This window comes from Hyla sarda, chromosome 4 (assembly GCF_029499605.1).
Source record: "Hyla sarda isolate aHylSar1 chromosome 4, aHylSar1.hap1, whole genome shotgun sequence".
Taxonomy (NCBI): domain Eukaryota; kingdom Metazoa; phylum Chordata; class Amphibia; order Anura; family Hylidae; genus Hyla; species Hyla sarda.
Window position 1 is genome coordinate 213148447 of NC_079192.1, and position 27564 is coordinate 213176010.

A 27564-nucleotide genomic window follows, 5' to 3' on the forward strand; every position below is an offset into this window, starting at 1 on the left:
CCACACAACTGTATCCAAATTTCCTGACAATATATTGCATATCCACATACATTGTCAGCCAGTGAGTAAAACAGTATAAGCCAAATTGCTCTTTAACATGACAACCACAGGAAATTAGTAACTCCTGCCCAGGGCCGTAGCTTCCATTAGGCGACAGCTGCAGGTGCTGTGAAGGGGATTAACATAGGGGAAGATGAAGCTGCAGCTCCAGGCCCCTACATGAAAATAGGCTGCCCATCAGCTGACAGTCAAATGAAAGGGCTGGTGAGCTGCATAGAGAGATCTTCCCTGCCAGCCTCGACCTGTTAAAGAACACGCAGCCCCATGCACTAGGTATCCATTCCTGACCTCTGTGCTGCCTCTAGTTCCCAGCCCAATCCTTAGCTGAGCAGCGCTGCCGATTACTCCTCTCCTGCTCTGCCTTATAGTGGATCTTGTGAAGCTGGTGTCGCACCTGCAGGATTTAAAATTGTACCACAATGCAGAGAATGGAGGAGCAGTGATTTAGGGATAGACCCGAGAGGATTACTGCCCCAAACAGCTCCTACAGAGCCAAGGTACAGTCAGCATTAGCTTAACTGTTATAACTAGAATTTTCATTCAGTACCCCCACCACTCGCTAGAATGAAGGGGCAAAAATGTGCGGCTGCTCATGTTGTGGACCTACATGTCAACTCTTCACAGCTTTAGCAAGTAGTATATAAAATTACAATAGAAGTATTTGGAACCTCTGGCAATTCTGTTTACCGGAAGTCCCATAGACTTACATTGTAATCATGTGCCGCTCACTTTAGCTGTGCAGAATGGAGGTGAAGGGGCACAGTGCGTGCAGCTGTGCACATTGCACCTTTATTCTAGCAACTGGTGGCAGTCTCCAAATTTTTAGTTTTGAAGACCTGATTCATTTAATGCTTGTTAGTACAATAAATTAGCAAATCTTCTAGTGCAAAAAGTAATAGATGTCTGTTTTACTTCAGTTGCAGTAAATCTTTTTATCATGGATGAGAAGAGAATCTCAGGAAACATCCTGTTGATTTTTATCATGATCCCATAATAAACATAAGTGTAAGAACCCGAAAGGTTAATCTGCACTGAGAGCTTCTGTTTATTCTGGTTACACCTAGCTCTCAGAGATGGTCAGCTGACCTTGTTAGCATTCACCTGTGTACTCCCTATTTAAACTTCAGTTTTCATCCAGGCTTTGCAGTTTTCTCCAGTAGCTAGCGTTGCTTCTTGTATTCCTGATCTTCTGGCATTTCTGACTTATTGGCTTGGCATTCTGACCTTTCTCCTGCTTTTACGACTTGGCATTTCTGATTACTCCTGGAATTGACTCTGCTAGTGGACTGTGATTTATTGTGTTTGTTTGTTTAGATATTATTTCTGTTAGTCTATGTGCTCCCTTACTGTATCCTGACCTGTGTATGTATTGCAGTTTATTTTGTTGACAGTGACTTCCATCACATATTTAGGGAGGGACTGTGTGTCACTGTGGTTGTCGATCCACTATTTAGGGAGGACAGGCAGGTAGGCAGGGTTAGAAGGAGTGGGGGAAATCAGTTCTGCACTCCTTCCCTGCCCACACCTGACAGGAAGACTGAGCTTTTTGTCACTTTTGTGGAATTAATGACCGTGTGATTAATGCCCTTCAGAATAGTCTAACTATTTCTAACATGGGAACACAGGAAATTTAAAGAATTTTCTTACATACCAGATATTAAATTCTGGGTAGAACATGGGATATGTAAGATTATACATATAGTTAGACAATGTAAATATCTTTCGTTTGATGAAATCAAAGAGAAACATGGTTTTAGAGAAGAACATAGGTTTTGTTATTATCAAATAGATCATGCTTTTTCTGGCACAAAAAACTTGTTTGAGGTTAATAAACACATAATGATAGATTATATGTCAAAGTCACAAATGGAGAAGAAAGATGTAACTAATATTTATAAAATAGCTATAACAAACACATTTATAATTAAAAAAATAGATACGTTAAAGAATTGGGTGATAGAGAAATAAGCTTTTGAACAAAATAAAAAAGAAATACAAGAGAAAAAAAGAAAAAGAAGAAAATAAAAAAATGAGTAGAGGAAGAAAGGGGAAAGGAGAAGGGGAAGAAAAAGAAAAAACAAAAAAAATGCCCGTCAACTAATTGTCCAATTAGAGGATTGTTCGCATCATGATTTGCTCTATTATTACATGTATATGTTGGCATCCTGTCAAAATACACGGCACCTTTGTCTTTAATGGTACTAACATAATTACTACATTGGAGTAATTTCCTGTATGTATACTGTACATTTACTGTGCAGGACTTAAAAGCGTGGTGTGCTCCGTTAGTGTGATACATCACCATTCCATTTTGAGAAAATGCCGACGTATCCGTGACACAGAATTGGCAGAAAATTATTTGAACAAGCCCTTAAATGACATAAACAATCATTTCCAACTAATGCAAATGCTTATGGCTTAAAAAATGTATTGCTTATTCCTATATATTTATTTACTAGAAAATTGCCTATGGTATTCTTGGAACAAGTAAACTATTGGCAATGCCAATAGGATGGCTTTTATGAGCCATTTTTATTACAATGAAAACTTTCAGGAAAGAAGGATGTGGCCTCAAAGTGGACATGTTGTGTGCAGAAACTTTTGATATAATGTAGATAATACAATTATATGTATATTTGTAATATACATTTGTATAATTTTGGGTGAAAAAAATGCTGTCCATGCAGCTATTGCCTGTGTCTCTGTGTGGAGAAAAAATACAGGAAGTCAGGGTGGGACAAGCAGAGCTCTGTGCAGGCTCCTAGCTTGTCAATCAGCCTGCTGTGTGAGGCGGGAGTATTTCACAGAGCGTCACTGCACAGAGCCCTGGTTGTCCTCAGTGTACAGAACCCTGCTTGTCCTCAGTGCATAGAACCCTGCTTGTTCTCATTGCACAGAGCCCTGCTTGTCGTCAATGTACAGAACCCTGCTTGTTATCAGTGCACAGAACCCTGCTTGTTCTCAGTGCACAGAGCCCTGCTTGTCCTCAATGTACAGAACCCTGCTTGTTCTCAGTGCACAGAACCCTGCTTGTTTTCAGTGCACAGGGCCCTGCATGTCCTTAGTGTACAGAGCCCTGCTTGTCCTCAGTGCACAGAGCCCTACTTGTCTGTCCGTGCCGCCCCCCCCCCCCCCCCACACACACACACACACACACTAACTGTATGTTGTCTCTGCACAGGCAATAGCTGCAGGGACAAGCCAGGATTTTTCACCACAGAAATAAATAAAAAAAATTAACAAATGTATATTAAAAATATACATATAATCTTATAATCTACATTATATAAAAATTTTTTTGCAAATGGCAGGTACACATCAATAAGATTTCTTGTAAGGTGAACAAATGGAATGGTGCTTATTGATATGTTAACCTTTATTCCAGCACCGATTTTTTTTTTTTTATATTCTGGAAAAGTATTCTAACATTTTTCAATCAGGCTCTTGTAGTTTGGCCAGCTACATTACTTTACAGTGTGGAATATACAGTACAGGGAACTAGTATTCACTTCCTGGAATGTACTTTACTATATCATAGCAACAAAATTCAGAACAGATTTTGAGAACACACTTATATTTGCTTAAATTTGCTAGTAAAGACATTCCTATTTGCTAATGATAATGATTTATCTATAATCAAGCTTGAGAGAGATTAAATGTATTGAAGTAGTCAAGCACATTTGAACATAATTCAAATTTCTCAGCCATGGAAAGCAGATTCACATTTTAAAAGAAATGACATGTAAATAGTCTTCTGAAAATGGAAAAATTAGTTCTGGTGAAAATAGATATTTTATCTGTACACTATTCACATCTAGGGATGAGCGAATCGAATCTGACAAATTCGAATTTGTTACGAATTACAGGAAAAATTCGGTTTTCAATGAATGCGAATATCGGCGCGATTCGATTAATTAAACTACAATATCGGCGTGATTCGATTAATTAAACTCCAGCTTTTGTGTTGACTACAGAAAGTTGAACAATGTCACACATAAAGACTCTTATACTCTACCCAGAATTGAATAGTCACTCACAGCCCTTGGGTCGGCTGCTTACTTCTCCACTCTGGACTTAACCAGCGGATATTGGCTAGTGCCTATGGTGGTGGAGGACTGAGAGAAGAACGCCTTTGTAACACCCATGGGACTGTTTCAGTTTAAGAGTATGCCAATTGGGCTAGGTAATGCCCCTGCTACATTCCAGCGTCTGATGGAGCGGTGCCTGGGCCATCAGAATTTTCAGAGTGTCCTGTTGTACCTGGATGATGTCATCGTGTATTTCAAGTCCTACCAGGTGCACCTCAGTCATCTGTCAGATGTCTTCCAAGTCCTGATCAAGAACGGGCTGAAGATCAAACCGTCACAGTGTCATCTGCTTAAACCTCAGGTACGCTACCTAGGTCAGGTTGTCAGTGCTGAGGGAGTCCAGCCTAATCCTGACAAGGTAGAGATTGTCAAGAACTGGCCTACCCTGCACACGGTGAAAGATGTCAGGAGCTTCCTGGGATTTGCCGGCTACTACTACCACTTCATTCCCCACTTCGCTTAGATTGCAGAACCCCTCACAGCCCTCCTCAGGGGTACGGCAAAGGAGAACTACAGTGGCAGATTACCTGTTGAATGGACCAAAGAGCAAGAGACAGAGTTCTGAGCTTTTAAACACCTGTCAACAGAACCACCCATCCTGGCGTATCCCGACTACCATCAGCCATATCGGTTGTATACTATATATAAGTCCAAGAAGGGCAAACGTGAGTGATAGCCTATGCCAGTCGTAATTTGCAAGGAGCAGAGAATAATGATGCAAACAGCTCCTTCAAGCTGGAACTCCTTGCCCTTGTATGGGCCATGACTGAAAAGTTAAAGGACTATTTGGCTGCCACGCCATTCACTGTCTACATGGATAATAACCGGTTGGCCCATCTGAATACTGCCAAATTGGGTGCCATAGAGCAACGTTGGGCCTCCAGATTGGCCAACTACAACTTCACCATCAAGTACAGAAGCGGCAAGTCAATGCCGATGTACTGTCTCAGATGACCCCCCGGTGAAGAACCACCTGTCGAAGATGAGTGGGAAGACGTTGAGATGTCCCCATTTACCAGAAGTTCGTGAGTCAGAATGTTGCGACCACCCTTGAGAATAGGGAAACCAGTTCCGAGAAGGTCAAAGAAGACCTATATACCTGGAAGACTCTACAAGACAAAAGTCATGGGGGATCTGTTGGACTATCTCCTGATGAAAAAGGTACCAACCTGTCTATGCAGGGCATAGTGCGACTACGAGTTGAAGCATCAATGGCGACAAAGGAAGCGACTGTTCGTGCACAAGGGACTGTTGTACCGAAATTCTTTGGATATGGTCTCTGGTGATCGACTTCATCAGATTCTGGTTCCCCGAAGAGACGCGGGGATGGTACTCAACTCACACCATGATCAGTCGGGACACTGTGGAGTCCACATGACCAAGGCTACTGTCGGACGAAGGTTCTACTGGATTGGGAGGCAGAGCGACATCGAGAAATTGTGCAGTGAGTGTGCCGTCTGCAATGTCACCAAGAACGTGCGCAAGGACGCAAAAGCACCCCTCCATTCCATCCAGAGTGGAAGGCCTAACCAGTTGGCCGAGCTAGACCATGTTAAGTTGTCTCCCACACTTATGCTCTCACCATGGTGGATCACTACTCTAATTGGGTTGTCAAAGACCTTACAGCTAAAACAGTGGCTCAGATGTTCCATTCCAATTGGGTGCAAATCCTTGGCTGCCTGGAGAGAAACGGCCTTCAAGGCCCAACTCTTCCAGGAGCTGTGTCAGTTCCACGCCTGTAAGAAGCTCCGGAATACTGCTTACCACCCTCAAGGAAATGGGCTCTGTGAGCTCACCAATCAAGTTTTTATTCACATGCTGCGAGCAGTGTCTGTGTCAAAACACGAAGAGTGGCCTCGATTGTTGCCCGAATTGCTGGAAATTTATAACAATATGGTCCATTGTTCCACAGGATACACCCCTTTCTACCTGAGCATGGGGCGGCATGGGCAGCTGCTGAAGGACTGAACGTTTGGACTTCAAGCTCCCCTCAATAACTCTCCGCAAGCTTCCATAGAGTGGGTCTCTGAACATCAAAGAAGAATTCAGGAAGAAAAAGAAATTGTCAGCAAAAAGATGGGCGAGGCTCAGCAGAGGCAACAGCAGCACTAACCTACCCTCCTCCAGCTGCTTTGGCCCATTCGTCCTTGGAGGAATTTCCCCTCTTGTCTTCCTCAGGTACCCTCCAGAGGAAGAGAAAGGTGAAGGACACCGCAGCCACACCGCAGAAAGGTGAAGCCTCCCAATAGAAGATTGTTGAGGTCTGCAAAGCTCAACTTCCTGAGAACAGAGAGGTGGTGCAAGAAGAGGAGATGGAGCAGATCCCGGTGCAGACCCGGGAATAGCTCACAGATGAGTCACTGGACGATGCCCCAACCTCAGTTCAAACCCTGTCTTCGAGGAGCTTCTTGAAGCCAGTCTTTGGGAACATGGAGAGCCCACATACACCAAGGAGGAGGATCCACCAGATGGGAGTGGTAACTAGGGTGTATCTTTTGCACTAACCTTCTTGTTTTATTCCCCATGGCTAACATTAACATCTTTAGCATTAATGTGAGAAGTATTAGAGATAGGAATAGATGTCAGACGGTGCTTTCCTTTTTAGCCTCTCAGTCGTGTGATGTGTATATGTTGCAGGAGTGTGCTCTGCTCTCTTCTAGGTCTTATTATCATCTGGCCATGCATTGGTCCCATGGACCCTCCTACTAGTCTGGTGGGGGTGACTGCAAGTCTGCAGGGGTAGCCATCCTGATGTCCAGGAGCTCGTCTGTGGCTGATTACTGGTCGTAGACTGCTAATGGGCAGGCGAGCCTATTAGGTTTATCAATGTGTACACCTCCCCTGAAAAGGGTGTGTGTCTAGAATAATTCAAGGCCCTTCGGGCTCAGCTGGCCACCACTAGAGCCATAGGGACTTCAGCTGCCCCATAGAGGCGGACAGACGCAGTTCCGGCTCATCTGCAAAACTAGAAGTGACTTCTAAGCTGCTGATCGAGATGGTGATGAAGGAATCCTTGCAGGACATTGTTGGGTCCATTGGGAACGGCTCAATAAACTATACATGTAGCTGCCCTGATGGCTCGCTCCGTTCTCAGATAGACTTCATCTTCACTTCAAGAGCAGTTAGACAAATCAAGCACTCTATGGTCCTCTGCTTCTTCTCTGACCACAGGGCCATTCAATTCCGAGAGACTCTGGGCCATGGTTTTCCATCTGGCCCAGGCTCCTGGAAGTTGAATTGTGCTCTATTGGAGCAGAGGGAGGTTCTGGAGGAACTTAGGGACGTTTATCTATCATGGCATAATGATAAATGCCTTTTAACCGCACATTTGATTGGTGGGAGCATGCTAAAGTTCAGTTTCACTGTTTCTTTCAGGCTAAGAGTCCTCAACAGGTGTGTGAGAAGAAGAGGGACTTCAGGAGGCTGCAGCGTGAGTTGTGGTCATTGCAAGATCTTCTTCAATGCAGCTGGGACGTCAGGGAGGAGCTGGAGGAGACCAAGAAGGACCTGAAAAAAGCACTTTCAGGAGGAATCCAAGCGAATCATCTTTCATTCCAAAGTGGAGCACCTGGAGAAGGGTGAGAAACGTAACTCTTTCTTTTTCAGGAAGCTCCAAGCCGGCCACACGCCCCTGACTAAACTGCAGAACGAGAATGGACACATGTGGAGGGGCAAGGAGGAGGTGATGGGGTCACCAAGGACTTCTACAGCAATCTCTATGCCCCAAAGTCATCCAACCCTGAAGTCACCAAGAGGTTCCTGTCAGGTATCACTAACGTTGTTTATCCTACAGGTGCCACGGCCATGGACGATCCCTTGATGGGGGGGGAGCTTCTGCCTGCCGCCAAATCCTTCAGGGCCGAGAGGACCCCGGGCAGTGATGGCCTCCCAGCAGAGCTGGGGATCTCATCTGTCTGGACCTGTTGGAACTGTACAGGGAGATGGTGATGAAGAGCAGAATGCCACCATCGTTGAGGGAAGGAATGATCACGATCTTGTATAAGCGGAAGGGGAGAGATGTGACCTGAAAAATTTGCGTCCCATTTCCCTCTTGAACGTAGATTACAAGATCATCACCAAGGTGCTCGCAAACAGACTGAGGACTGTCATCGTGCAGATCGTCCATCTGGATCAGACCTGCGGTTTTCCTGGTCGCAGGATAGCCGATAGCCTTGCCCTTATGAGAGACATCGTCCATTACATCCAGAAGTGCCGCGTTCGCGCCGCCCTGGTCAATCTGGATCAGGAGAAGGTGTTTGACCGTGTCTCCCATGAATTCATGGACAGGGCTTTCCCTTGTTGCGGAGATATCGATGTCCTGTTCCTCTGGTGCTGGTGGCTTCTTAGGCTCGAAACATCACAGTGCAGGCAGAGTAACGCGGGCCTCAGCGTGTCAGGATATCCCTGCGGCCGATGATATGCTTCCTGCACTGTGACGTTTTGAGCCTGAGAAGCCAGCAGCATGAGGAACGGGACGCCGACATCTCCACAACGAGGGAATGTAGGTGTCACGATGCCGGCTGGCAGGAGGTGGATCCTCTGTGCCAGAGAGGGATTGGCGTGGACCGTGCTAGTGGACCGGTTCTAAGTCACTACTGGTTTTCACCAGAGCCCGCCGCAAAGCGGGATGGTCTTGCTGCGGCGGTAGTGACCAGGTCGTATCCACTAGCAACGGCTCAACCTCTCTGACTGCTGAAGATAGGCGCGGTACAAGGGAGTAGACAGAAGCAAGGTCGGACGTAGCGGAAGGTCGGGGCAGGCAGCAAGGATCGTAGTCAGGGGCAACGGCAGGAGGTCTGGAACACAGGCTAGGAACACACAAGGGAACGCTTTCACTGGCACAATGGCAACAAGATCCGGCAAGGGAGTGCATGGGAGGAGATCAGATATAGCCAGGGAGCAGGTGGAAGCCAATTAAGCTAATTGGGCCAGGCACCAATCATAGGTGCACTGGCCCTTTAAGTCTCAGAGAGCTGGCGCGCGCGCGCCCTAGAGAGCGGAGCAGCGCGCGCCAGCACATGACAGCAGGGGACCGGGACGGGTAAGTGACCTGGGATGCAATTCGCGAGCGGGCGCGTCCCGCTGTGCGAATCGCATCCCCGACGGCCATGACAGTGCAGCGCTCCCGGTCAGCGGGACTGACCGGGGAGCTGCAGGGAGAAAGACGCCGTGAGCGCTCCGGGGAGGAGCGGGGACCCGGAGCGCTAGGCGTAACAGTACCCCCCCCCCTTAGGTCTCCCCTTTTTTTGTCCGGTGACTGCCTCCCCTGGGATGAGGACACCGGGAAAGAATGGATGGTTTCCTCAATGGCAGGCAGTACAGCAGGAGTAGGAATGGGGAGGGAGGGCAGAGGGTGAAGCTTGGCACGGGGCAGGGAGACACAAGGACGGGAGCCATGAGGAGGCACAGAGGCTTGCCTGACGGGGCTGGGAGGGGGGGAGAGGCACTTCCTGTGGCAGGCAGAGTCCCAGTACTTGATCTCCCCGGTGGTCCAATCAAGGGTGGGCGAATGAAGCCGGAGCCATGGCAGACCGAGGAGGACCTCAGAGGTACAGCCGGGGAGAACGAAGAGCTCAATCCTCTCGAGGTGGGGTCCAATAGACATGAGGAGGGGTTCTGTGCGGTAACGCACGGTGCAGTCCAATCTGGCTCTGTTGACCGCGGAAATGTAGAGCGGCTTGACGAGACGGGTCACCGGGATGCTGAATTTATTCACAAAGGACTCCAATATAAAATTTCCAGAGGCACCAGAGTCCAAGCAGGCCACGGCTGAGAGGGAGGAGTTGGCTGAAGAGGAGATCCGCACGGGCACCGTGAGACGTGGAGAAGCAGACTTAGAGCCAAGAGACGCCACACCCACGTGAGCTGGGTGCGTGCGTGCGTTTCCCAGGCGTGGAGGACGGATAGGGCAATCCACCAAGAAATGCTCGGTACTGGCACAGTACAGACAGAGATTTTCTTCTCTACGGCGATTCCTTTCTTCCTGGGTCAGGCGAGACCGATCCACTTGCATGGCCTCCTCGGCGGGAGGCCCAGGCGTAGACTGCAAAGGATGCTGTGGGAGAGGTGCCCAGAGATCTAAGTCTTTTTCCTGGCGGAGCTCTTGGTGTCGCTCAGAAAAACGCATGTCAATGCGGGTAGCCAAATGGATGAGTTCTTGGAGGTTGGCAGGAATCTCTTGTGCGGCCAGCACATCCTTGATGCGACTGGATAGGCCTTTTTTAAAGGTCGCGCAGAGAGCCTCGTTATTCCATGATAACTCGGAAGCAAGAGTACGAAATTGGATGGCGTACTCGCCCACTGAAGAATTACCCTGGACCAGGTTCAACAGGGCAGTCTCGGCAGAAGAAGCTCGGGCTGGCTCCTCGAAGACACTCCGGAGTTCAGCGAAGAAGGCCTGGACTGTGGCTGTGGCAGGATCATTGCGGTCCCAGAGCGGTGTGGCCCAAGACAAGGCCTTTCCTGAAAGAAGGCTTACTACGAACGCCACCTTAGACCGTTCTGAAGGAAACAAGTCCGACAACATCTCCATATGCAGGGAACACTGAGACAAAAATCCACGGCAGAGTTTAGAGTCCCCATCAAATTTGTCCGGCAGGGACAAGCGGAGGTTAGGAGCGGCCACTCGCTGCGGAGGAGGTGCAGGAGCTGGCGGAGGAGATGGTTGCTGCTGTAGCAGAGGCAGAAGTTGCTGTAACATGGCGGTCAACTGCGACAACTGCTGTCCTTGTTGGGCAATCTGCTGCGATTGCTGAGCGACCACCGTGGGAAGATCAGCGAGACTTGGCAGCGGCACCTCAGCGGGATCCATGGCCGGATCTACTGTCACGATGCCGGCTGGCAGGAGGTGGATCCTCTGTGCCAGAGAGGGATTGGCGTGGACCGTGCTAGTGGACCGGTTCTAAGTCACTACTGGTTTTCACCAGAGCCCGCCGCAAAGCGGGATGGTCTTGCTGCGGCGGTAGTGACCAGGTCGTATCCACTAGCAACGGCTCAACCTCTCTGACTGCTGAAGATAGGCGCGGTACAAGGGAGTAGACAGAAGCAAGGTCGGACGTAGCGGAAGGTCGGGGCAGGCAGCAAGGATCGTAGTCAGGGGCAACGGCAGGAGGTCTGGAACACAGGCTAGGAACACACAAGGGAACGCTTTCACTGGCACAATGGCAACAAGATCCGGCAAGGGAGTGCATGGGAGGAGATCAGATATAGCCAGGGAGCAGGTGGAAGCCAATTAAGCTAATTGGGCCAGGCACCAATCATAGGTGCACTGGCCCTTTAAGTCTCAGAGAGCTGGCGCGCGCGCGCCCTAGAGAGCGGAGCCGCGCGCGCCAGCACATGACAGCAGGGGACCGGGACGGGTAAGTGACCTGGGATGCGATTCGCGAGCGGGCGCGTCCCGCTGTGCGAATCGTATCCCCGACGGCCATGACAGTGCAGCGCTCCCGGTCAGCGGGACTGACCGGGGAGCTGCAGGGAGAAAGACGCCGTGAGCGCTCCGGGGAGGAGCGGGGACCCGGAGCGCTAGGCGTAACAGTAGGAAAGTGAGTTAAAGTTTGTTTTCTATGTTTTTGTAGCCCGGGCACAGGGGGACTTAAAAAAATTACGCTGCAGTTCTCCTTTAAGGATACAATAGCCACATATCTTCAATGTAAGTAGAAATAGATTTAACTCTTGTCAGGGTGCCAATATACTACATTTGTAAGCTATTTCCACCTGTCCATTTAAGAAACAGTTTTTCATATTTGTACCATGTAAATAATGTGTATATACTGAATTGTAATGTATAGATACTGTTTTTACTTAGCACCTTGTTGTTCAAGTTGTAGTAAGATGGCTGACCACAATAAACAATAGTTCTGCCTGCCCATATCACAGTAGCTTGGCAGCAGAAATCATAGTTTTCTGGCTCCCATCTTACAGGAAGATATATTAGTGTCAGCACATGCCCAGGTAGAGTCTGACACTGACATAGGTATGAGCGTTGTGGTGCTGGAAAGCTGTCCCACATTGCTGTTAGGAGGTGGCATAGAAGAAATTATTTTAGGGGAGTATTTGGTAGCAAATGAGATTTTGTGCAGTGAAACTGCACAGCGTGTTTAAGAAACCTGTTGATGACCTATATGTCAGAGGAGGCCTAAACTTGCTCTCGAAGAAACCAATTGGTAAGCTGGAAGCAGATTGGAAGGTGCCCAGCACACCAGTAGGAGACAGACCAGGTTGAGGGAATCCTCCTCAAGTGTGTAGTGTAACTGCTAAGCAGTATGTTGTAAGGTTGCGTGAACTTTTGACAAGTTGAAGTTGATATGTGCAACTTTAAGCAAGAACAGTTTGAAGTGTTGCTGCTGTTACTGTAAGGATAAAGAAAGAGGTTTATTTGAGAGGCGGTGCCCTTTGACAAAAAAAAAAGACTTGGACTATGACTTTGTGGCCATTTGATGGGCTGAAACTGCATTAACATTATGCAATGAGTTGGGCAACATGCATTCTTGCATTTCTGCAACCAAGCCTGATAGGAAGAAAGTCCACATTGGGTTGAGACTTATTGATCACAAAGAAGGAAGTGCAAAACAAATAAATCTATACAAAATGGCTAGCACAGACCATACAAACAAAATGCATTAGGGAACCCACAAACCAGCCATAAGATATTTCTCAAAGTTTAAGTGATATCTTAAAGGGGTACTCCGGCGCTAAGACATCTTATCCCCTATCCAAAGTAGGGGAAAAGATGCCTGATCGCGGGGGTCCTGCCCCTGGGGACCCCGTGATCTTGCACGCAGCACTCCGGTTAGAATCAGTCCCCGGAGCATGTTTGCTCCGGGTCTGATTACTGGCGAGCACGAGGGCCAGAGCATTGTGACGTCACGCTCCGTCCCCTTAATGCAAGCCTTTGGGAGGGGGTGTGAGAGCTGTCACGCCCCTTCCCATAGGCTTGCATTGAGGGGGAGGAGCGTGACATCACACCGGGGGGGGGGGGGCATGATGTCACAATGCTCCAACCCCTGTGATCGCCAGTAATCAGACCCGGAGCAAACATGCTCCGGGGACTGATTGTAACCGGGGTGCTGCGTGCAAGATCACGGGGGTCCCCAGTGGCGGGACCCCCGCGATCAGGCATCTTATCCCCTATCCAAAGGATTGGATAGGGGATAAGATGTCTTAGTGCCGGAGTACCCCTTTAAGACATTTGGTAGCTGACACAGGGATTTTACTTTATGAGAATAATATAATAAACTCCACAGGCATGTCAGCAAAGTATATTTATTTCACACATCTCAAAACAGCATCAAAACTGCAAATGCTGCAAAAAGAATGTAGTAAGTCTAGTAAAAATACTGAAATCAAGCATGTTTCTGTCTCCACGATAATAGAGTTTATGTCTAATATCTGCTGTACTGATTTAGTTCGCAAGCAAAAGGAAAAACACATGTGAAGTATATGAGGGGTCTACAAAGATAATCTTTTCTCTCACATACTGAACCATTTTAATACAACCCAAGTGATTTTTGGTCTGAAATTGTATATGTACTTAATTTCATAGTGAAGACTCCCACACACAGGCACACTATGGGTCTGTGTTGTACAGATCCATAATAAGCGATTTATAGCCTCAAATGAGCTCATACTATACTGAACTGTACCTATTCCAATTTAATAGTCATGTAAAAAATAAGCCATCATGTGCAGTGTTACAATGGTTTCCTCCTCTGGATGCACTGTACATCTACTCATATCCTACAGTAGGTGTGTAGAAATAATCACGTAGCACTCACCATCTCTTTTTCCTTTCTTGCTTTATTGCATATTCATCTGTATGTACACTTGGAACAAAGCTGGGTAGTGCAGGGAGGGAGGACAGGTGCGGCGGGGGGGTGTTGGGGTGTTGGTGAACGAGACAACAGAACTGGTTCGCCTCAAATTACGCTTCTCCCGACCTCTAGAAGATGAATATGCAAGAAAGCCAGAAAGGAAAAGAAGGATGGTGAGTGCTACGTGATTATTTCTACACGCCTATTGTATTTGCCAGTCTTCATTCACACGTTTAGCACCACATACCACAGTGCTGGGATCATTGCACCGTGTGACCATAGCTGTAAAAAGACATTTCGCTGTGCCAAGGCTTTGTTTTTCCTCTACCCTATGTTTGTGCTTCATATTCTACAGTCCTGAACAGAGTAAGACAGAACCTGTTTGAAGGTTGTCCATGTTAATTGACTAAAAAAAGAAATGTCATAAATGACAATGGAAAATAAAATTGCCCTAACAATCCACTTCTTTGTCTTGAATCATGACTAGGGATATCAGCCAAACCAGAAAAATCCATCTGAGGAGTGTTTTGTGCTTCTTGTCATTGCAGAGTGGCATCAAAGGCATTTTACAAGCCAACTAGTAACTAGCCCGTAGTAAACCGTATCATGTTTTACCACTGTCAGACAGTGACAAAAAAAAAGGTGATCAGGATCATTACGTTTCCCCCTAGATTCCTGTCACATAAGTATTATTTAGAAAGTGCATATCTCATCCAGGGAAAGCTGAGTGAGTTATGAAAAATCCAGGAGGTCGGCTATCCTCAGCAAAACATAGTTTACTAGGGACTTTGGTAAGTCCTGTTTCAGTCTTGCTTTTTATGGGCTTGATAGTCTAGTTGGTAGTGGGGTTTGTCATTCCCTTCCTAACCAATACATTTTTTCCATCTAGCAGTCAGTCAGCCCAGGTGGTGAAATCCAGCTCCTCGGTGAGCTAACAAACGCTGTTCACAGTGTACACTTGGAGGGGCTGTGAAGGAACTAAATATTATAGGTAACTATTTTGTGTATTAACACATATGCTGTTTTATTATCTTTTGAGTGGCTAGTAGATCAACACGGTATAAGAAACTAGAAAAGCATGTAAGGTCTATGTATGAAAGGTATATGTATTCTAGGGTAGAATGTCTCAATTGCACTAGCGTTTTTCAAGATCCTTATACAATGTTGAGCCTGTACTGATTGGATTTTTATTGTTTGGGCTGCTACCATTTTTCTTTCTAAGTGAGAATACAGAGCAGGGAGGGGAAGCTATGGGTAGTTACAAATATGTAAAAAAAAAAAATTAGTGCCTCATCTACAGAATGGAATTTCACAGTTTTCTTATAGTGAGAGGCAAACAACTGCAAGAGGAAAACCCAGTGATCAGGGATCTTTTTTTTTTTCTTACAATTTGATAGTTATAGGAGGGCCATTGAAGTCAGCGTCTCTCTTGACATTCTCTGCATGGGCTGAAATAGTGTATATCACATCTCTGGGTTCGAACTTATCAGTAGATTTGGGGCCCATAGATCTATGAATTCTGTCCACCATGATAGGGTTGTCAGTCGACCCAAAATTATTTTTGTGGTTGTATGTTTAATCTCTTAAGGACTGAGCCCTTTTTCACCTTAAGGACTCAGCCATTTTTTGCAATTCTGACCACTGTCACTTTAAACATTAATAACTCTGGAATGCTTTTAGTTATCATTCTGATTCCGAGACTTTTTTTTTTCGTGACATATTCTACTTTAACATAGTGGTAAATTTTTGTGGTAACTTGCATCCTTTCTTGGTGAAAAATCCCAAAATTTGATGAAAAATTTAAAAATTTTGCATTTTTCTAACTTTGAAGATCTCTGCTTGTAAGGAAAATGGATATTCCAAATATTTTTTTTTATTCACATATACAATATGTCTACTTTATGTTTACATCATAAAATTGACGTGTTTTTACTTTTGGAACCAAGCAAATACTCCTAAGTGTCTCAGGGGACCTCACTTCTTTGAAAAAGCCAGGGTACACTGGCGAAACGTCAGCAGGAGGGGCTATAATGTTTTTATAAATCGGCATCCTAGTGACACAATAGCAAGATTCGAACAGGGTGGGGGTTTTCTCTAGTCAGCGGTGGCGACACTGTCTGGCTTAACTAGACCTTTCCACTGTGACACTGATCACAAGACATATGGGCAATTTTGACCTATGTTGTAGTCACACTGTGGATGACCGGACTTTTTAACATTTTTTCACTATGGTACCAAAAGCACAATTTATAATTAAGTGGTTGTAATAAAAGTTAAGTTTTAATAATTTAGTTAAGTAGTCTCTAGTTTAGGGCAGTCCTTGGGGACGTGTCCCTAAAATTGTAATTTTCTTTACTTTTGGAAGACATCAGAGGGCTTCAAAGTTCAGCAGCAATTTTCTAATTTTTCACAAAATTTTGAAACTCGCTTTTTTTCAGGGACCAGTTCAGGTTTGAAGTGGATTTGAAGGGTCTTCATATTAGAAATACCCCATAAAAGACCCCATTATAAAAACTGCACCCCTCAAAGTATTCAAAATGACATTCAGTCAGCGTTTTAACCCTTTAGGTGTTTCACAGGAATAGCAGCAAAGTGAAGGAGAAAATTCACAATCTTCATTTCTTACACTCGCATGTTTTTGTAGACCCAATTTTTGAATTTTTGCAAGGGGTAAAAAGGAGAAAATTTTTACTTGAATTTGAAACCCAATTTTTCTCGAGTAAGGAAATACCTCATATGTCTATGTTAATTGTTTGACGGGCGCAGTAGAGGGTTTAGAAGGGAAGGAGCGACAAATGGTTTTTGGGGGGCATGTCACATTTAGGAAGCCCCTATGGTACCAGAACAGCAAAAAACCCCACATGGCATACCATTTTGAAAACTAGACCCCTCGGGGAACATAACAAGGGGTAAAGTAAACCTTAATACCCCACAGGTGATTCACGACTTTTGCATATGTAAAAAAAAAAAAATAAATTCCCTAAAATGCTTGGTTTCCCAAAAGTTTAACATTTTTAAAAAGGGTAATAGCAGAAAATACCCCCCAAAATTTTAAGCCCAATTTCTCCCGATTCAGAAAACACCCCATATGGGGGTGAAAAGTGCTCTGCTGGTGCACTACAGGTCTCAGAAGAGAAGGAGTCACATTTGGCTTTTTTGAAGGAAATTTTGCTCTTGGGGCATGCCGCATTTAGGAAGCCCCTATGGTGCCAGGACAGCAAAAAAAAACACATGGCATACCATTTTGGAAACTAGACCCCTTGGGGAACCTAACAAGGTGTAAAGTGAACCTTAATACCCCACAGGGGTTTCACAACTTTTGCATATGTAAAAAAAAAAAAAAATTACCTAAAATGCTTGGTTTCCCCAAAAAATTACATTTTTACAAAGGGTTAAAACAGAAAATACTTCCCAAAATTTAAAGCCCAATTTCTCCCGATTCAGAAAACACCCCATATGGGGGTGAAAAGTGCTCTGCTGGCGCACTACAGGTCTCAGAAGAGAAGGAGTCACATTTGGCTTTTTGAAAGCAAATTTTGCTCTAGGGGCATGCCGCATTTAGGAAGCCCCTATGGTGCCAGAACAGCAAAAAAAAAAAAAAAAAAACACATGGCATACCATTTTGGAAACTAGACCCCTTGGGGAACGTAACAAGGGGTTAAGTGAACCTTAATACCCCACAGGTGTTTCACGACTTTTGCATATGTAAAAAAAAAAAAATTTTTACCTAAAATGACCCTTTTCCCAAAAATTTTACATTTTTAAAATGGGTAAAAGCAGAAAATTCCCCCCCAAAATTTGTAACACAATTTCTCCCGAGTACGGCGTTACCCCATATGTGGCCCTAAACTGTTGCCTTGAAATACGACAGGGCTCCAAAGTGAGAGCGCCATGCGCATTTGAGGCCTAAATTAGGGACTTGCATAGGGGTGGACAAAGGGGTATTCTACGCCAGTGATTCCCAAACAGGGTGCCTCCAGCTGTTGTAAAACTCCCAGCATGCCTAGACAGTCAGTGGCTATCTGGCAATACTGGGAGTAGTTGTTTTGCAACAGCTGGAGGCTCCGTTTTGGAAACAGTGGCGTACCAGACGTTTTTCATTTTTATTGGGGAGGGGAGGGGGGTTGTATAGGGGTATGTGTATATGTAGTGACTTTTACTTTTTATTTTATTGTGTGTTAGTGTAGTGTAGTGTTTTTAGGGTACAGTCACATGGGCGGGGGTTCACAGTAGTTTCTCGCTGGCAGTTTGAGCTGCGGTAGAAAATTTGCCGCAGCTCAAACTTGCAGCCGGATACTTACTGTAATCCTCCACCCATGTGAGTGTACCCTGTACGTTCACATTGGGGGGGGGGGGGGGGAACATCCAGCTGTTGCAAAACTACAACTCCCAGCATGTACGGTCTATCAGTGCATGCTGGGAGTTGTAGTTTTGCAACAGCTGGAGGCACACTGGTTGTGAAACAAAGAGTATGGTAACAAACTCAGTGTTTTGCAACCAGTGTGCCTTCAGCTGTGGCAAATGCTACAACCCCCAGCATTTACGGACAGCGGAAGGGCATGCTGGGTCTTGTAGTTATGCAACAGCTGGAGGCATACTACTTTGGCTGGGGATGCTGGGGATTGTAGTTATGCAACAGATGGAGACACACTGGTTTGCTACATAACTCAGTGTGCCTTCAGCTGTTGCAAAACTACAACTCCCAGCAGTCACCGACAGCCAACGGGCATGCTGGGAGTTGTAGTTATGCAACCAGCAGATGCACTACTACAACTCCCAGCATGCACTTTAGCTGTTTGAGCAAGCAGGGAGTTGTAGTTACACAACAGCTGAAGGTACACTTTTCCATAGAAAAAATGTGCCTCCAGCTGTTGCAAAATTATAAGTCCCAGCATGCCCATAAGGGCATGCTGGGAGTTGTGGTGGTCTGCCTCCTGCTGTTGCATAACTACAGCTCCCAGCATGCCCTTTTTGCATGCTGGGAGCTGTTGCTAAGCAACATCAGGAGTCTGTCACCTCCAACGATCCAGCCGCATCACATCAGTCCCTCGTCGTCGCCGCCGCCGCTGCCGCTGCTCCTGGGGCCCCGATCCCAACATTGACGCCGGGGATCGGGGTCCCCAGCACCCGGGGTGCACGTCCCGCATCCGCTCACGTCCTCCGGAAGAGGGGCGGAGCGGGTTGCGGGAGTGACACCCGCAGCAGGCGCCCTAATTGGTCGGCCGGGAAACCGGCCGACGAATCAGGGCGATCGTGAGGTGGCACCAGTGCCACCTCACCCCTGCAGGCTCTGGCTGTTCGGGGCCGTGACGGCCCCGAACAACCTGTAATTCTGGGTCACCGGGTCACTGGAGACCCGATTGACCCGGAATCTGCCGCAGATCGCTGGACTGAATTGTCCAGCGATCTGCGGCCATCGCCGACATGGGGGGGGGGGCATAATGACCCCCTGGGCGATATGCCCCGATGCCTGCTGAACGATTTCAGCAGGCATCGGGCACCGGCTCCCCTCCAGCTAGCGGCGGGGGGCCGGGATTTGACAGGACGTACTCAAACGTCCTGAGTCCTTAAGGACTCGAAAAGGGGGCGTTTGAGTACGTCCTGCGTCCTTAAGGGGTTAATAAGTTCAGTGACTTCCCTTATCTCAATTTTGAGAAGATAGTACACATCTGTTGCACCATATTTATTAGAAAAAAAATCTTATCCAGAAGAAAAGTTTCATACACGTATACCAGTGATTTTATGGATCATCCTGTTACAATTTTTCATGCACCTATGGTTTTTAAATAAAAGATCTCTACATGCAATTATTGGGTTGACACAAGTATTCTGAGTATTTTAATTTGAGATATATATATATATAAATAATTGAAGAGTATTGTATAAATAGAACAGGTCAGTAAGGCTATACTGTGATGCTGGAGGGAGGGGTTATATTTAGAAAATATAGTTATACAATACATAAATATCTACCTTGTAAGCATATTAAATAGAACAAGGATACATTAATATATGATATTACATAGTGCTGTACTCAAATTGTAACCAGGCACATTAATCCTTGTCCTCAAGGGTGCAAACAGAGCATTTGGCTACATTTGATTACATTTCGTTAATTTGAAAATACCTCTTCAGGGTAGGGTCACACATGCCATATTTTGCTCTATATTTGCTGCTGCATATTTTCCTGCTCTTTAAAGTCAATGGATAGCAAAATACGCAGCTGATTTTGCTACCTATTGACTTCAATAGGTACAAAAAATATGCAGCAGCAAATACACAGCAAAATGTGACCCTACCCTAAAAGGGGTGTCCTGATAATGAAACCAATACGCAAAGGTCTAAAAAATAAACATATATTGGTTAATACAGGTATTTACAGACATATACCTCTGATGTATGCCACTATATGGTCATTGTTTGGCCATCTGCAGAGATATTTGAAAACATTGCACATGATAACTCGCCTCCAATGCATAAGTAGGATTTCTAATGTTTGTCTACATTTTAGACACTAGAATTTAAAAACCAAGTTCATGGAAATTCTTTCTACTTTATTTCTGTCATATCCGTTGTCCAAATTCAGGAATGCAACAAACAAGGTTGCTATCTCCTTTGGCATGAATGTGAAATATGTGTTTGGCTCATCTATGTATTCATCTTCAAGATTGGAAAAAAGTAAAGTAAGGATAGTTATGATATACGGGAGCACTGTTTAAAAAATATACTACACAAATTTGGGGACATTTGTGGGAAAAATTACATTAACACTTTACAGAAATTTCACATATGCAGAAGCTTGGGCGAATGCATGTAGTTGGCTTAGGAAAACGTTAAAGGGGTACTCCGGCGCTAAGACATCTTATCCCCTATCCAGAGGATGTCTCTGATCGTGGGGGTCCCGCTGCTGGGGACCCCCATGATCTTGCACGCAGCACCCCGTTACAATCAGTCCCCAGAGCGTGTTCGCTCCGGGTCTGATTACTGGCAATCACGGGGCCGAGCATTGTGACAACACGGCCCCGCCCCATGTGACATCATGCTCCGCCCCTTCAATGCAAGCCTATGGGAGGAAAAAATATTATTTAGGATGCTCTTGCAATGACTATTTCCCAAGTCATACTGGGAACTGAGGAAGTAGGTGGAAGTAGAGGGGAATTAATTCTTAGACTATTCAATTGAGCCAAAAATATTATATTCAGAATATGGCTTTCAGATAGAACACCAAAGTATGGAGATTGGAATACATTAGTTGACAAAAAAAAATAAAAAAAAATGAGTTGATTCATGCCAAAAAAAAAGCAATTTTCAAAGGATATGGAAACCTTGGGAAAATTAGAAAGGGGGTCAGAATATGATATATATATATATATATATATATATATATATATATATCTATATATATCAAACTCAACGTGTGTGTGTGTATGTATGTATGTGTGTATGTATGCATGTATGTATGTTCCACAAAAACTTCCAAACGGCTAAAGATATTAACATGAAACTTGGCACACATGTTACTTATATGTCAACAACAAACATAGGATAGGTGATTTAACCCTTACTCACCCCCGTTTGCCAGGGGTGGGGTTTATGTTTAAAGTCCCATACAAGTCTATGGGAAATATATGTTACTGCATAACTTCCAAACGGCTGGATATATTTTGATAATACTTGGTCACATGTTACTTATATGTCCACTTAAAATATAGGATAGTTAATTTAACCCTTAACTACCCCCATTTGTGAGTGTCAGGGTTTTTGTTTAAACCCTTAACGACGCAGGACGTATATTTACTTCCTGCGCCAGCTCCTGCGATATCAAGCGGGGTCACGCTGTGACCCCCCATCACATCGCGTCGTTCCCAGCGCTCATCAACGGCCGGGACCCGCGGCTAATACCACACATCACCGATCACGGCAATGTGCGGTATTAACCCTTTAGAAGCGGCGGTCAAAGCTGATCGCCACTTCTAAAGTGAAAGTGAAAGTGTCCCGGCTGCTCAGTCGGGCTGTTCGGGACCGCCGCGGTGAAATTGCGGTGAAATCGCGGTGTCCTGAACAGCTTACAGGACACCGGGAGGGCCCTTACCTGCCTCCTCGGTGTACGATCGACGAATGACTGCTCAGTGCCTGAGATCCAGGCAGGAGCAGTCAAGCGCCGATAACACTGATCACAGGCGTGTTAATACACATCAGTGATCTGTGTAAGAGATCAGTGTGTGCAGTGTTATAGGTCCCTATGGGACCTATAACACTGCAAAAAAAAGTTAAAAAAGTGTTATTAAAGGTCATTTAACCCCTTCCCTAATAAAAGTTTGAATCACCCCCCTTTTCCCATAAAAAAATAAAACAGTGTAAATAAAAATAAAAATAAACATATGTGGTATCGCCGCATGCGTAAATGTCCGAACTATAAAAGTATATTGTTAATTAAACCGCACGGTCGTATTTTGGTCACTTTTTATACCATTAAAAAATGAATAAAAAGTTATCAAAAAGTCCGATCAAAACAAAAATCATACCGATAAAAACTTCAGATCATGGCGCAAAAAATGAGTCCTCATACCGCCCTGTACATGGAAAAATAAAAAAGTTATAGGGGTCAGAAGATGACCTTTTTAAACGTATAAATTTTCCTGCATGTAGTTATGATTTTTTCCAGAAGTACGAAAATATCCAACCTATATAAGTAGGGTATCATTTTATCCGTATGGACCTACAGAATAAGTTACAAAATGGCGTTTTTACTTCGATTTTGTCACACAATGATTTTTTTTTCCGCTTCGCCGTGAATTTTTTGATAAAATGACTAATGTCACTGCAAAGTAGAATTGGTGATGCAAAAAATAAGCCATAATAATGATTTTTAGGTGGAAAATTGAAAGGGTTATGATTTTTAAAAGGTAAGGAGGAAAAAATAGGGATAGGAGGTTGAGAAAGGAGGACGGGATAGGAGGCCAGGAAAGGAGGTCAGGAAAGGAGGACGGGATAGGAGGACGGGATAGGAGGTCGGGATGAGCAAAGGTATGTTTGGAGAAGAAGGGGAACAGAATTTAATGAAAAGAACCTCTGTCCAACTGTTAAGCATGGGGGTGGATCAATCATGCTTTGGGGTTGTATTGCACAGGGAACATCTCACGATTAGAAGGAAAATTGGATTCAATAAAATTTCAGCAAATTTTGGATGCTAACTTGATGCCATCTGTTAAAATGCTGAAGTTAAAGAGAGGATGGCTTCTACAAACTGATAATGATCCTAAACACACCTCGAAATCCACGGGGGATTACATCAAGAGGCGTAAACTGAAGGTTTTGCCATGGCCTTGACAATCTCCTGACCTCAATATAATTGAAAATCTATAGATAGACCTTAAATCTCAAAGAACTGGAAGACTTTTGTAAGGAAGAATGGGCAAAGATACCTCAAACAAGAATTGAAAGACTCTTGGCTGGCTACAAAAATCATTTAGAAGCTGTGATACTTGCCAAAGGGGGCAGTACAAGATATTAACTCTGCAGGGTGCCCAAACTTTTGCAGATGCCATTTTTTTGTTTTCTGTTATTTTGAAAGTGTAAATGATAGAAATGAAATCTAACTTTTGTTGACATATTATAAGAATGTCTAATCTGTAATTTGATGCCTTTTGGTGATTTTTCCATCTTTCCTTGGCTTCTTTATGCACATTAATAAAATTTTTACCTGGGGTGCCCAAACTTTTGATCCCACTGTATACATCATATGCTCAGAGATAGAGAGAGAGAGAGAGAGAGAGAGAGAGAGATAGACAGATAGATAGATAGATGCAGTATATAGTTATCAGATTTTTGTTTCAGGAATAACACTGAACTAAAAGAATGTAGCCTATTTTAAAGAAAATGTTATGTACCATAAAATTTACTACAGAGAATCCCAGTGGATAGGTTGGAGGTTTGAGCTGGGAGGTGGCAGATAAGGTTCAACACTGATAAGTGTAAGGTAATGCACATGGGGAGCAAAATCCGGGCTGGGATTATGTATTAAATGGGAGAACACTTGGGACCACTGACGTGGAAAAGTACTTGGGAGTCTTAGTTAATAGTAAATTTAGCTCTAGTGACCAGTGTCGGGCAGTTGCTGCCAAGGCAAATAAAATCATGGGGTGCATCAATAGGGGCATAGATGCCCATCACAAGGAAATCATTCTACCGTTGTACAAATCACTAGTCAGACCACACATATTATACTGTGTACAGTACTGGGCACCAGTATACAAGAAAGATATTGTGGAGCTGGAGAGGGTTCAAAGACACGCAACCAGAGTAATACGGGGAATGGGAGGACTACAGTACCCAGAAAGATTATCAGAATTGGGGTTATTTAGTTTAGAAAAAAGAAGGCTTAGGGGAGACCTAATAACTATGTATAAATATATCAGGGGACCGTACAGAGATCTTTCCCATGATCTATTTATACCCAGGACTGTATCTATAACAAGGGGGCATCCTCTACGTCTAGAGGAAAGAAGGTTTCTACACCAGCACAGACAGGGGTGGTCATGTGGAACTCTGTAAAAGAATTTAAAAGGGTCTGGATGCATTTTTGGAGAATAATAACATTGCTGGTTATGTATACTAGATTTATAGGGACAGAACGTTGATCCAGGGATTTATTCTGACTGTCATATTTGGAGTCATGAAGGAATTTTTACCTCTAGTATGAGGGTTTTTCGCCTTCCTCTGGATCAACTCAGTAGGGACACATTAGGGTTATAGGTTGAACTTGATGGACTCTGGTCTTTTTTTCAACCTTATGAACTATGTTACTATGTTACTAGAATCCCAGTTTCCCACTCCTTCTGTAAGGCGTTCAGGGAATTCAGATCCATATTACTTTTGAATTCCTGGTTGCGTTAGTGTCTGCTTTGGCTTCCTGTGGAGTCTGAAAATTGAAGTAAAGCGGTCACTGGTTATTTACCTCCTTTGGGTAACAAATCACAGATTTGTTGTCAAATATTTTCTATTAGTAACAATCAGCTCAAAAGATACAAAGCCACATTACATCCAGAAGAGGCAATTCAATTCAGTGTAAATTCAGTGATAACAGTTCTATACAGGAAAGCAGAACAGCGTAGGTAGAAGCAATGCAGATGCTACATAGAAATTACAAGCTCTAAGCATCAGCTAGTGTAAACACATCTCGCTCTACTGCTGTCTGTGATAATAGGAGGACACTGTTAATATGTGACCTATTAGCTTATTATTAGGCTTAATGGTCAGAATGAAAACTGCAAGATTTCAGGATTATTTTAAAATATATGTAGTAAGATGTAAAGCATATCACCAAAAATTCTTAAAACATGTTTAATATAAAACCTTGCCTTAAAGAATATGTTGTTTTCTGATGACACCCTCCTTTTAAAGCCAAGAATCATAGCTAAGCTTACTTTCTTTTGGGGCAAAGCTTCAGTTTGTTTCTCTCGCTCTCTTTTTAAGTACCCTGGGCAAGGTGTATTTGCCTTGTTGGCATTCTCCCTAGCCCCCTGGACATGCTCTCTTATGCCCTAGCCTGCCTGGCTAAAACATTCCTTCAGCATAGAAACCTTTCAAACAACTTGCCATTTCTCTGCTTCCTGTCCATATGACATCCGATGTGAAGCCCATCAGACATTGGGGTGTCTAACCTGCCTGTTCTGGCTTTGAGTGGGTTAAAGGGGTTCTCCTCTGGAAATTTTTTTTTTTTTTTTAATAAACTGGTGCCAGAAAGTGAAACAGATTTGTAAATTACTTCTATTAAAAAAATCTTAACCCTTCCAGTAAATATTAGCTGACGTATGTTCCAGAGGAAATTCTTTTATTTTTGAATTTCTTTTCTGTCTGACCACATTGCTCTCTGCTGACACCTCTGTCCATTTTAGGAACTGTCCGGAGCAGGATAGGTTTCCTATGGGGATTTGCTCCTACTCTGGACAGTTCCTAAAATGAACAGAGGTGTCAGCAGAGAGCACTGTGGTCAGACAGAAAGGAAATTCTAAAAGAAAAGGACTTCCTCTGGAACATACAGCAGCTGATAAGTACTGGAAGGGTCAAGTTTTTAAATACAAGTCATTTACTAATCTGTATAACTTTCTGGCACCAGTTGATTTAAATAAAAAAGTTTTCCAGTGGAGTACCCCTTTAAGTGCTAAGTTGAGTGCCACTCATTCAGAAAATGGCAAACATGTTGACAGGAAGTGCATTTCTCTTATGGCATAATTCTTAATGGACATGTATTTGTTCATTTCTTTACTAGTGAATAAAAATATCTGGTTTCTAGGTAACACATACTTTACAAATCACTTTATGTAGTTGTTTCCTTGTTGCACAGATATTATTTTAGATACCAAAGATCTATAAAACCATGGCCTTAAATCTAAGCTTCTGAGTACTTCCTAAATCAGCTCTGTGTACACATGAACTTTCATCTTTGTAGAAATGTTTCTCAGGTAACACGACTAACATAGCATTTATTTCTGTGTGATTTCATGTTCACCATTTAAAGATGTTGTTGAATTTGGAGCAGCGTGTTTATTCAACTGATTCATGGAGCGACTGGAGGTTTGATCCCAGCTCAAATCCAATATCTATGCACTTCAGTATTAGACCAGTGTGTCTTTTTTTTTACAGCCAAATATATGTGGAGATCACCATTTCTGTGCGATTTGGCATGTTATGTCCTGTAGAAGATCCATGTGCATTATTGTGATTAGAGATGAGTGAATCGAATCGGACGAATCCGAATTCATTACAGATTTCATGGAAAATTTGATTTGTAACGAATCCGAATATTGCTGCGATTCTATAAAATGAATCGCTTCATTAACTCCATTTTGTGTGGGTCAGGGGAGCATAAATGGCGACTACATGTGTGAGGACATCGGGCAAGGAATTTTGGGAAGGTGTGTTGGAGGGATCACCCTGAATCACATGGTGGCATGCATCCCATCAGCAGCCAGCCAGCCCTGTGATGTCTCGGCACTATATATTCAGCATCCATTGCTGAAGGCATTTCTGGGACTTGTATCTGAGAGAGCTGACTGTGTGTTACTGACAATACAGATCTTATTCTACACAGCAGAGAATCTATTCACCTCAAGCCGGCATCACTGCAGACAGGCAGGGACAGTGCAGAGTGTGAGAGAGTACACTTACTGCTGTGGCAACCTTTTTGGGCGTATTATCCGCAAATAAGTGAAATATATGCGCACTCAATAGTTCTATGTTTTTTTCTGGGTAAAGCACATAGGGGGCAGTTAGTTTGAAAGCACTAAAAGACTTCTGCACTAGATTGTTATGGTAATATCTGGTGCAACCTTTTTGGGGCATATTATCCGCAAATAAGTGATAGGCACTCAGCAGTTTTATGTTTTTTTCTGGTTAAAGCTCATAGGGGGCAGTTAGTGTAAAAGCACCAAAACACTTATGCACTAGATAGTTACACTTTTTTCTGGTGCAACCTTTTTGGGCATTATCCGCAAATAAGTGAAATATACACGCACTCAGCTGTTCTACATTTTTTCTGGTTAAAGCTCATAGTTTGCAGTTAGTGTAAAAGCACTAAAAGACTTCCACGCTAGATTGTTACGCTT